Source organism: Phasianus colchicus, chromosome 18 (genome assembly GCF_987193195.1).
Source record: "Phasianus colchicus chromosome 18, bPhaCol1.hap1.1, whole genome shotgun sequence".
Taxonomy (NCBI): domain Eukaryota; kingdom Metazoa; phylum Chordata; class Aves; order Galliformes; family Phasianidae; genus Phasianus; species Phasianus colchicus.
This window is the reverse complement of record NC_143453.1, coordinates 6,964,854-6,976,980: the sequence shown is the minus strand read 5'-3', so window position 1 is coordinate 6,976,980 and position 12,127 is coordinate 6,964,854. Positions and strand designations below refer to the sequence as shown.

Below are 12,127 nucleotides of genomic sequence, written 5' to 3'. Positions count from 1 at the left end.
CCCTCTCACAGCAGACCCTGCTAAAGAGTTTGTCCCCTGGGATGGTGTTCCATCCCTTGGATCATTTTTGTGGCCCTCCTCTGGATGCATTCCAACAGGTCCGTATCTCTCTTGTGCCAGGCACCCATAACCTCTGCATCCCCGAAGGACACCCAGGCCGTGCAGAATTGCTGGGTGCAATGCAGAGATGCAGCAGCAGAGGCCACTGCTGCTCCATTAATAACAAGGAATGCCAGGAGGGGGTGCAGAGCATTCCCCCCCCAGCACCACCTGGTTTAATTGCCACCAGGTTTAATTGCTGCCCCACATAATTACGGACAAGGTAGCTCAGCTGTGGTTGGGTGTGAGGTCCTGATTGGAAGGGCTTCTAAAGAGAGAGGGGATAAAAGAGGGTCATTAGGCCCCAGCTGATACTTCTGCTCCTGTTTTCTTCTCAGCCTCTCTAACAGGAAGCCTTTGGACTGCAAACTTTGTTTGACCAGGACTGTTGTTTGTACGTTCTGCTTTTGTAGGTGTTATGTTTTATTATGCCTTATGTTTTTAATTACATCTCAGAGCATCTGAATTGTTCTGCTATTCCAACAAGTTTCCTTGAGTCCTAATTAGATTAAAACCTTCAGTGCAATCAATAGATTCTCATCTCGGTACTGACCAAGCCAGTCCCAAACAGTAATTTACAGCCCTGGTTGTTATGAAATCAATACAGATTTGCTTTTCAATGAGAGAACTGCAAAGCATGGGTTGGCGCAGTAAAGCAGCTGGTGTGGAAGTGGATCTCTTGCTGGTGCTGGAGAGAGGAAGAGAAGCTTTGGGAGCAGAGCTGCACCTCTTCACCCACTGGGCTGAAGATGATGACCAAGTGCTGGGTTCCTGCCCTTCTTCTGAGCAAAAGGTGAGTGTTTGTCCCAGGGAAGAGGGCTCAGCAGCTTTGTTGGATCTGTGATGCCAACGTGGTGAGCTTCCCAAGAATGGTGGAGCAGGAGATCCCTACAGGCACTGCTTGCCTCTCTCCTGTCTTCTCCCAAGATGTGCTTTCCTGTGAAGCTTGTGGCAGTGCCCAGGGGCACGGTGCATGTTATCATTCTTTCAGTATCTAAATGGAGGCTGTAAGAAAGTATGGGATGGACTCTGAAACAGGGTCTGTTGTGATAGGACGAGGGGAAATGGCTTTAAACTCAGAGAGAGGAGATTTAGACAGGATATAAGAAGTTTTTACACTGAGGCACTGCACAGGGTGCCCAGAGGTGGTGCTGCCCCATCCCTGCACACAGCCACGCTCAGGGGATGGGGCTGTGAGCACTGATGGAGCTGTGGGTGTCCCTGTGCACTGCAGCCTGTGGGACCAGCTGGCTTTTAGGGGTCCCTTCTGACTCAAATGATTCCATGACCCTAGAGTGCCCACTGTTAACCTCTCTTCTTAGGGTGTAATTCATTAAAAAGGACTTCTACAGAGCTGTCATCCTTCCTTTGCACCACAGAGAGCCTTTTTGTGCCTTAGCATTATTTTCTCAATAAGGAAGAAGTGGTGGGAGCTGTACAAGGATGTAGGGTGCCTTCATGGCTTCTCTGGAGATGGGAGCAGTTCATGGAGGGACACCCTGGGGCTCCTCCCAAATCTGGCTCCAGGATAGCTGCTGCCATCCCAAAAGGCAGTGCTGCAGGTCCCTTCTTATCCCATGTCTCTGGCCTTCCTACAGGAGACACTTCTGTCTTCTGGGATCAAAAATAAATAAATAAAGGATGGCAAATTTTCACTGTTAAATATTTCACTTAAAAAATAGAGAAGCTCAAAGAAATACATCTACTTTCAAGCGTGGCTTTTCAAAAAGCCTTCAGCTAGAAATCTCTTTATCTCATAGGGCACAGATAACGATGCAATTATGAGCTCAGATCAATGACTTTCATGCTAAAGCCTAAAAATAAACCATTACTCAGATCTGTGGTGCTGGGTCCAGCATCTCCTCTGGGCTGCTGGCCCAATGTAGAACGATTTTGAATCAGCCATGGGGCTTCAGAAGATTTGGAGAGCCCAGGAAGCTGCTCTTTGCATGGGGATTGATGCTGATGGTTTCATTTGTTCTCATTTCCTAAGGTTGCACTGGATCCTGAGCCACCCCATGTCCTCCTGTAGGGCAGCACCTGTGGTGCTGAGTTACCTCATGGCAGCTGTGAGTGTTTTGAGTATTTTGGGGAAAGAAAACATCCCCAGAATAAATATCAGTCCTTTATATTGCATGCTGCATAATGGGAGTGTAACTTATTGCCATTGGAGAGCAGAGTGTTTGGCAGCCACCATCAATCCTCGATTCCAATTGACTCTGCTCACGCTTAAACAAAAATAAAGGATGTGCAGGCAAACAGTGAGCATAATTAGAACAACAAGAGGAGTATTTTGATTAATCACAGTTTGAGTATTAACTGGGTGTAATGCAGGTTTTCTTGTACAGACAGAGGCCCCACCATGTGCGCCTGTCTCGCATTTGCAGCAGCTGAATAACAGATGTGTGGAGCATCACGGTGTGTTTGCCAGCCTGCAGTGGGATTTTGGGTGGTGGTTTCCCCCCACGTGTTGGAATGGTGCTACCAACATCAACAAAGTGGCACTGAGGAACGTGGTTTGGTGGGCATAGGGGTGATGGGTTGGTGGTTGGATTGGATGATTGTAGTGGTCTTCTGCAACTTTAATGATTCTGTGATTCTATAAATTGCTGGGACAAAGTGGCATCTAATTAGAAACATGCATGAATGTGGGTCTGGTCTTCATTTCTGCACTGGAGAGGAAACATTGGAAAGGAAAATCAGGTATCAGCATTTGTTCTTGGTGACGCCTCCAAGGACACTTGGTCCATTTTCAGCTCCAAAATAAAAAACCTCTCAAACTTGGAGCCAGACCTGGATAAAAATGTCCAGCTGCAAGTGGGCTGGCTTGTCACAAAGGGAAAATTTGGACAGAGAAATCTTTGCAAAGGTGAAATTGAGCTGGGAACAGAGGCTGGTGCAAAGCTGCCTTTGTCTGCTTGCCCAAGGTGCAGGCATTGTGCAGAGGGCATCTCCTGGTGCTTTAGGAGACGAATGGAGGCTCTCAGTGGGGCTGACGTGCCTGATGGGAGCGATGCAAAGCCGTGGCAATGCATGGAGCATAAGCTGAGTGGGTTTTCTGGCTCCATTGGGGTTATGTGGATAAATGGTTCCTTGTTTTCTTCTGGCAGTGTTGTGACAAATCCCAGCAAGCAATCTCCTTCCAGAAACCGTCGAAGCAAAAAGGATGTCATCTTGATTACACTGAACCTAGAGAAAAAAAGCTTGGGGCAGTGGAAAGCCAAAAAGAGGAATTGTTGTTGGGTCAAAGGGAAGCTCCACTGAGCAAAGTGTTCAGGTTTATGGGTGGGGAGGGCTGAAACTGAGAGCCTCAGCTTCAGAGGAGCCTCAGAAACTCGTGGGTGTCTCTGTTGCTCGCTTTGTCCCTGGGGTGAGGGTCAGAGTGATTAATTAACAGCAGGGCTGAACAGCGGATCACTATCTGCCTGATAAGAGCCTGGCCATAGAAACCCTGATTGTTGCAGGAGAGGTCTCAATAGCCTCAGTGAATCGCTTTGGGGCTGTTTGTCCTGCCAGTAAGAGAGAGGATTTCCTTTTTAAAATCCAAATCAGAGATACCGAAAGGCTCCTGTATGGCTACAGGAGGCAGGTAGGACTTTGGGGACACAATGCCACCTGCAGAACCATGGGCTTGGCCCATAGATGGACTTGAAGCAGTTCTGCTACCTGGAGTCCTTACTGTTGCCCACCCTCAGTGCCCACTAGGATAATAATGAGTTCCTTGGGACCAAGCTAAGAAATATCATGGGCTGCCCGGGGATGGTGATCCCTGAAATTGTTCAAGGAATGTCAGGATGTGGCACTGATGGACATGGTCAGTGGGCACGGGGTGGGTGGGTTGGGGTTGGAAATGGTGTTCTTAGGCTTTTCCAACCTTAATGATTCCATGAGTGGGTGTGGTGGTGATGGGCTGATGGCTGGACTTGATGGCCTTAGTGGTCTTTTTCAAGCTTAATGATTCCGTGATGCTTGAGGGCTGCTGCGAGGAGACAGCATGCAGGGCATGTCCTCATGTACATCCCTTGTGCTGTCCTCTGTGTGTCCTGCACAAGGGATACATACCAGGGGAAGGAGCTCTGCTCCTGTCCTCTCCCTCCTCCTCTCCCCATCTGGCCATGCAGCTCCATGAAAGAAAACAACCACCCCAGTGCGTCAGATTGTTCTTTGGTGAATGGTTTAAGCCGAATCGTCTGGAACAACGTCTGGAAAAAAGGGAACGGCATTTCCCACAGCAGCAGCTTTTAAATATTAGTGAATATGGAGCCAAGTGTGAATAATTCATTCAAAGAGAGACATGAGCTCAGTTTTCTTATGCAACGGGCGAACGAAGAGTTGGATTTGATTCAGGGCAGTAAGAAATGACAACAGGGAGGTGACAGCACCCACATAGCAGCTCGTTCTCCTGCACCTTCCTGCTGGGTTATGTCAACCCCTGAGAACTGGTGCTGCCCCATCACTTACTGTTTTAGATATGGGCTCCCTGGACCGAAGTGAAAGCAGAGGAAAAAGGAAAACAACACCCTATGAGATGGTCCTAATCCAGGGTGCACAGCTGGATGCTGCTGGATGTGGGCTGCTGTGCTTCTTCACTGCTCAGCACTGGAGCCTCTCTCTTATTGATTGCTTCCGTTTTCCAGCCCGCGTTGACATGATAATATTTGGCAGTAACATTAATGCTGAAATATGAGCCGCGCTTGGGCCTTTTTATTTTTAATCGCTTGAAAAATGACCCTGGGAAGGCACTTGTGCCCTCGCAATCTCTGTAATTGGCTGGTGGTGCTGCGTGGGGAATGATGCTTCGACCACCCCGTGACCCATCCCATAGCCACAGGGTGACCCAGGGCACTGCAGAGCTTCCTGTGCCTGCAGCAGATGGGGACTGGAAGGCTGGCCAGCATCCTCCCTGGGGACAATGGGAGCGTGAAGGACAGGGCTTGAGCGCTCTTGGCACTGGGCTCATTTAATCTCCAAATGGCAGGGGAGAGGGATGCAGCCGTCACCTTGGCCACCTGCCATATAGCTGTCCTTTGCACCCAGGGTGACCCAATTAAACCCATCTTCCTTGTACCCATCACCCTGTGCTGCCTCCTGCCCTGACAGTTCTCCTCGCCAGCAGAGCAGCACTTTCCATCCACTTCGTGGGGGATGTCAATGGATGAGACCAGTCTTGGTGCAGCCTTCCTCCCCTTCCCATGTACTTCAGTGGCATCACCCTGCCTATCTTCAGCATCCATGCCTATATTGGAGCAACACATGGCCAGCACTTAGGCAATTTGGTCAATGAGCGACTCAGACTGGACCCTAGATGCTTGTCTAGATTGATTGCCAGCCCTTTTGTACCATCCATCATGACAGCATCCCAATAAAGACCAGTGGATCCCTTCTGTGCCAACCATCGTGGCAGCATCCCAGTAAATATGTAGCTGGGACCACAGGACTGGTGGTGTGGTACATGCTGAGATGCCACAAAGGCCACCTGATGGCTGCCACCTGTGATATCCCCATGGTGGTTTTTCTCTTCCACAGGTCCTGCTGCAGGGCTGAGGCTCTTTGGTGTGGGTTTTTTTTCCCCAGCTTTTAACTTATTATTTTTTAGGCAGATGCCTATCAGGGTGAGGTGCAGCAGCTGCTGCCCTGGATTTGTCACTTCTGGAATTGGGACACAGCTCTGGGAGCTCCAAAAACCTCCGGTTCGGTCCTTCCTCTGGCTGTGCTCAGAGCCCTCACTGGCTCCATCAGCTCACAGCCCTGCTGCGGCTGAATAATTCAGTGTTCTGCAGCAGCTCTGGGCCTGCTGAGCCTGCAGCACTGCTGGAGAATGCCAACAAGCCGGGTGCTGCAGAGCAGCAGCAGCCAGCCACCGTTTGGGCTCAGAAAGCTGAAAATTGAATTCTTCCCCCTGTAGCCAAGCAATGGAGTGCGGTGCTGGCACAGCAAATCTGCTCTGGAGAGACATGGGGACACATGGTGATGTCAGGGCAAGGAGCATCCTGAGGGCTGGCAGGTCCCTGGCTACTGTTCACTGCAGTTCAGTATGTGCCGTGATGCTGGAGGAGAACTGCAGGCATCCTGGGTGCTCCCTGCAGCATCCTTTGCCTCCCCTCGTCTTCTGCTGGGTGGTTGATTTGTCATCCCATGAGGACAAGGGAAAACTGGGGATGTCCCTGAAGGTGGGATGGTTTTGATAAGTTGCTTAGCTAGGGTGTGGGGCACCAGGACATCATTCCAGTGCTAGTTAAGGGGCCATTGAGGCCAGAAGGGAAATGAGGATGTGGCTTTGGGACTGAAAATATAGGAGTGTGGAGAGGATTTACTGCCAAGGAACACACTGAGGCTGTTTTTGGCTGAACTTAGTTTTTCCCAGACAGGTTTTACCTTGTCCTGAGTGCAAGGCTTTCATGCAAACGGAATGGAAGAAAAGAGCTGAATCATCCCCAAAATGTATGCTAGGGCCCCCCAGCCCTGGCCATGCCCCCAGGATGAGGGACACATCAGTGACAACAGCAGCATCCTTTCCCCAGAGTGCCCTCACCATCTTCCATACCAGGAGCCAGCAGTCCCCAAATGGAGACCCAGGCTGAGGCAGCACCTTGGCCATCATCTTGACCACTGTTTGACCATTGTCTGGGGCATCAATTTGTGATTGTCTTGACCATCACCTTGTCCATCACTGTGACCCACAGCTGCGGCATTGACCCTGCTGCCTGCTTTCCATCACTGACATTTCCTCATTTCAATTATTGTCCAGGCTGCTTCTGATGGGGTGCAGATGCTCTCAGCTTGCTGCTTGCCTCCCCACCAAGCCCCCAGCCTGCTGCAGCCTCCTCACAAGGCTGCAGGAAGCGTGACGGTGCTGCAAGGAATTCAGAACACTTTGCTGTGCAAATCAACATCCAGCAGAAGTAAGGCTGGGGGAGAAGTATTCCCATTTATGTACAGAAATTGTGCTAACCAAGCAGGTTTTGACAAGGAGCTATGAACATGAAGAGGAAAGAGAAATGCAGACAGCATTAATGTTTGTGTCTTCTTACAACTTTTATGTCTGACTTAGAATTAACTTTTGAGCTGGAGAAGCACTAACTTCAGATAATTAAGCCCAAAATACTTTGGTCTCAACGTTAGGTGTCACCCACACACACATGTTCAGTCCCCAGCCCTATTATTTTAAATTGATGCAATTATTCATCTTGCAGAGTAATATATTTCTTGTTCTCTGGTGCCCAGTAGAGCTTAAAGCAGAACAAATGCTTTAATAAAATCGAGATGGTGCTTCCTGGAAGCCAGAGTGCTGGGTTATTAAGGACTGTAGTGAGAGGAGCAGGTTTGGGAATCTTTAATAACTTATTGCCTAATATTTCTTCCTTGCAACGTATTTATACGATTAGTAAACGTTTTCTGTTCACTGATTAACTTTGTTTATTTCTTAATTAGGTTTAGCACTGTCTGTCTTGTGGTTGCAAAATAATTGTTTGATTAATGTGCCCGAATTTACATTTTCATTAAGCCCCTGCATCGGTTCTGTACCAATTAGCTGTGCTGTAATATGCAGATCTGGGACATTAGAATTACAGTTTTAGCCCATTAGGTAATAACTGTTATATTGATTGGTGATAATGGAGCGCAGACACTGAATACACAGCTGAGCTGTGGCTCAGGGTGGGGGCATGGTGGTGGCAGGAAGGGGGAAGGTGCTGGGGGGTTGTCCCCATGTGCACAAGTGGCACGATGCTCCTCCAGCTCCCTTCTGGCAGCAGCTAGTGATTAAATGGCTTTAATTGCTTCTTTTAATTTGGGAGCCTACGTTTGGCTGCTGTGGTACAGATTTGGTTCCAGCTGGGGTGGGCGATCCAGGTGAGATGTGCCAGAATGGGAACGCAGCCTTCCCATGGGGAGAGCCTCTGCTTCCAGTGATTTAGGACTTTTAATTAGTAATTAGTAATGTGATTGAAATTAATGCCTTTACTTTGACAGGAATGAGCTGCCTGAGATGGCAAGGTGACTTCTGCTGTGGTGGCTCCCACTGCTCTGCGGGGATGGGATGGGAATAGGTTAAGGATGGGATAAGAGTGAGATGGGGAATAGGAAAGTGATAGAGATGGGAATGGGGATGGCAACGGAAATGGCATAAGATGAGGGTGGGTATAGGATAGGAATGGGGTAAGGATGGGAATGGGAATGGCATAAGGTGAGGATGGAGATGATATGGGGATAGTATGGGAGTGGTGATAAGGTGGGAGTGGGAATGAGGATGGGAATAGAATGGGGATGGGATAAGGATGAGATGGAGAATAAAGATAGGGTTGAGATGGGGATAGGAACAAGGACAGCAGGAGGATTGTGAATGGGGACAAGGCCAAGGACAGACACAGGAGCAGAGATGAGGACAGGGACAGGATCTGCCAGGTGTCTCCTCCTGGCGCTGGCAGGTGGATCAGCTGCTGACCCCGAGGGAGCTGATATGACCGTGTTGGACAGCTGGCAGTGCTGCTGGAGGTGATTTTCTATCAAGAAGGAGGGAGAGGTGGGGGACAAAGAGCCCCTTTTTCATTTTCCTTGGTGACCCTGGAAAGGCTTTCCAGCTAGTAACACTGGAAAAGCCAATGTGAGAGCAAGTTACTATATTTGCTCTCACTGCTAATGTGGCTTTTTTATGCTGGATTCTGCTCACAAAAACTAGGACACGGCCATTACACGTGTCTGCTCTAAAGCTGCAGTAATCTCCTGCTCTCAGCCCAGGGACAGCAGGGCTGGTCCATAGAGTCCAGCCTGTCCCATGCATTGCAGAGTCCCTGGGGCCACCAGGACTGCCAAAATACACTCTCCCTTTCTCTCAGTCCTCTTTTTTTTATGAAACTGGTGATGAATTCCCTCTTGCCAGAGGGGGGAAAAAGAGTCCAGATGATTGCGTGCTCTCAGCTCATCTGTAACACGCAAACGAGGAAATGGAAACAGCAGAAAGAAATAATAAAGGCAGATTATGCTGCAGTGGGGAACGCTGGCTTCCATGGGCACTGAAATACAGTTGTCACATGGATAATATTCTTAGGTGAGGGCTGCGGGCAGTGGACCTGTCCCTGGAGACTTCCCATCCCCTGTGGGAATGTCCTGCTGCAATGGGCTGGGAGATGTGCAGGACTAGGAATAGGACCAGGAGGAGGATCAGGACCAAGACGAGGAATAGATAAGGATCTGGGCCAGGATCAGAACCAAGACCAGAGCCGAGTCCAGGACCAAGACTAAGATTAGGACCAGGACAAGAATAAGGTCCAAGGATAAGGACCACATCTGGGATAAGGATCAAGACCAGAACTAGAATCAAGACCAAGTCCTAGACCAGAACCAGGATAGGACCAGAAGCAGGGCTGTGGCTGTGACAATTATGAGGCAGGCCCAAACAGTTTGCAACAGACAGCCCTGGGGCATTGCTGATTTGGGAAAAGGACAGCACCATCAGAGGCAGATGGTGGCTCTGTAAGCAGGCGGGGAGCCGGGGGCTGGAGCTGCTCTCCTTCAGGAGATGGTTTTACAGCTTCCATTGAAAAACAGCTCCTTCATCTTTTTACCAGCCAGAATTTTACTGGCAGTTAATTTGTGATGTACCACCCCCGTTCATCACACCAGGGAATGGCTGAAAAAGCCATTCCTTCAGTACAGGAACGAGCAGACCCAGACTTTATGGGCTATATTCTCCCTTCAGTATCTTAACATTATCAGGAATTAGCTGCAGCAATCTTCATGGCATCGTTCGGTGGAGGGCAGCTCTCAGCCAAGAGCAGGATAATAATAATAAAAATACTGTACTCATCTCCAAGGTAAAGGGAATGGCTCCAGATGGCATTGGCCAGGCTGGATTCTTTTGCAGGAAATAAAGAGAGGAGGTCTCAACCCATAGGGGTAACATCTGTGGAGGTTATGTCACCCGTGAGCTGCCCCATGTGGTTCCCTTTACTCTGAGGCTTTATCCCTAGCTGTGGGTAGGGCTTTTGCACGACGCATTATGCACAACCCTGATCCACCCCCTCCTGCCCCAGCTGTCCCCTCCTGCTGTCCCACCCTTGCAGAGCTGTAATTTATCCATAGGGGAGATGACGTGTGTCCTCCTCCCCCGGGACCCTGACAAATGAGATGTTTTATTCCAGGACTTTATCCCAGGGAGGAAATAAATAAACAGAGAAACAGAAACCTCATGAATTTTTTAAAGCGCTTATCAAAATCTTTTCTTTCTTCCCCTTTTGTTTCCTAAGGCAGAGCAGGGAGCTCTCCCTTCCATCTACATCCTCTGCACTTCTTTTCCCTTCAATCCCTTAATCGTCTTCCTTCCAGCTTTAATCCACGCGCTTCCCTCTTTCTTCTTGTTTGTTTGTTTTGTGTTTTAGTTCCCTGAGCTCCAAACAGTCACAAAAACAATGCCAACACGTGGGAGGCCACATCCTCCCCAAATGAGCCATGCGTACACGTGCAAACCTATCTTATCATACATCCCTCCTCTTCCTCTTTCTTTCCTGAAATGCTTTTGATGTTCAGTCCCTGATTCCATTCTGTGCCTGCAGAACTCTCCCCTGAGGCTTGCATCGCCATCGCTGCCGTCCTAATGAGTTAATTAAGAAAAAGCAGAGTGGGAGAGGTGTGAGCTCCTGAGGATGGCACCTGGGAGGCACAGTCCCTGGGGGAGATGCTTGCTGCTTCCATGGGCCAGGAACGCAGCGGTGGGGATGGTCCCTAATGGATGTGATGCAACAGTGCAAAATGGAAAAGAAGAGGATGGGCAACCACCTGCACTGCTTGTGGAGGCTCATTGGTTTGCAGCACTTGTGTTTTTGCAGGCTCTCTCCTTTCTGGCTCCTGTCACTTTGTTGGCCAAAGTGGAGACAAGCACTGAGAACATGGGATCTGCTGGGTGTTGACTTTTCATCAGCTGCTCCCTGATAACGTACGTAGCCCTGCTGCCCCTGGAATTTTGGCATGGACATCACAATGATGATTTTCCAACCCCCTGGCAAGGATATAAGCAATGAATGACCCATCTCCTCATCCCATTGGTTTTCACTTAGCACAATGTCTGTGAGCTCTGGACTCATCCTCTAGTCACAGAGTCATTAAGATTGGAAAAGATCATTGAGCTCACCAAGTCCAACCCCTCCCCTCCACTAAACCACATCCCTCAGTGCCACATCTCCACATTCCCTGAACACCTCTAGGGATGGTGACCCCACCACCTCCTTGGGAAGGCAGGAAGGCAGCTCCAGCCCCACCACCACCCATTTACAACATCCCAACCCCACTGCCTCCAGCACCCCCAGGCAGCGTGTGCTGCTCAAAAAGCTGACATTTCTGATCACAAAAGGACTCAGAGCGGTGGCTTCAAGAACAAACTTGTTTTTTTGCATCATGGCTCATTAGTGGCACAGAGCAAGAAAGCAACAGCGAGCCATTTAAATTGTAGATTCTGACCTTTATGCTTAAGATCTTTTCAGACATCCTGTTTACAGCTTTCTTCTTTTTTTTTGGTGTGTGTGTGTTCTGGCACTTCATAATCCTCAAAATGAGATTTTATTCTGTCGTCTTCTTCTTCTTTTTTTTTTTTTTTACTACTATAATGCACCACATCCTCCTACTTTTCCCCACTGAGGAGCCACCCAGAGACAGCCCCAGGGAATTAGAAATATCTGAGAGCCCATACGTCAGCACTGCCACCTCCCTTCAGTGGTGGCCCTCTGGACACAATCCCATATACATGTATGTACCCAACAAACGTCACCCCAGTGCTGCTTCCCCTGATAAGGATGTTTAAAGAAACATTGACATTGGCTTTTGGCTCCGAGCCCAACATCCTTGACATAGAGGGGTGGCACTGGCACTTGAGGACACTTCAGAACAATGTTAAATGTCCCCTGGCAACGGGTTAAGGATGGAAAATGCCACTCAATGCCTATAGAACATGGCCAAACTGAGGCTCTGGAGTCCTTGATCCAGAATGATTTCCAGTTACGCCCATAGGGAAGGTCCATGGGAAGCATTCCCCCAGCCC

At 49.1% G+C, this 12,127-nt stretch overlaps 1 long non-coding RNA gene across 4 annotated transcripts; it reads left to right on the top strand.

Annotated features, from left to right (window-relative positions):
* The first annotated feature begins 424 nt into the window (after positions 1-424).
* LOC116228322 (uncharacterized) lies at positions 425-3,907 on the top strand. 4 transcript variants are annotated; one of them, XR_016472093.1, is made up of 4 exons: positions 425-508; positions 707-892; positions 2,093-2,168; positions 2,448-3,197. It is a non-coding gene; the product is annotated as an uncharacterized LOC116228322 (long non-coding RNA). The 4 variants fall into 4 exon arrangements; XR_016472094.1 differs by having other exon boundaries at positions 427-493; XR_016472092.1 differs by adding an exon at positions 3,210-3,907 and having other exon boundaries at positions 431-892; positions 2,448-2,517.
* The last annotated feature ends 8,220 nt before the right edge of the window (positions 3,908-12,127 follow it).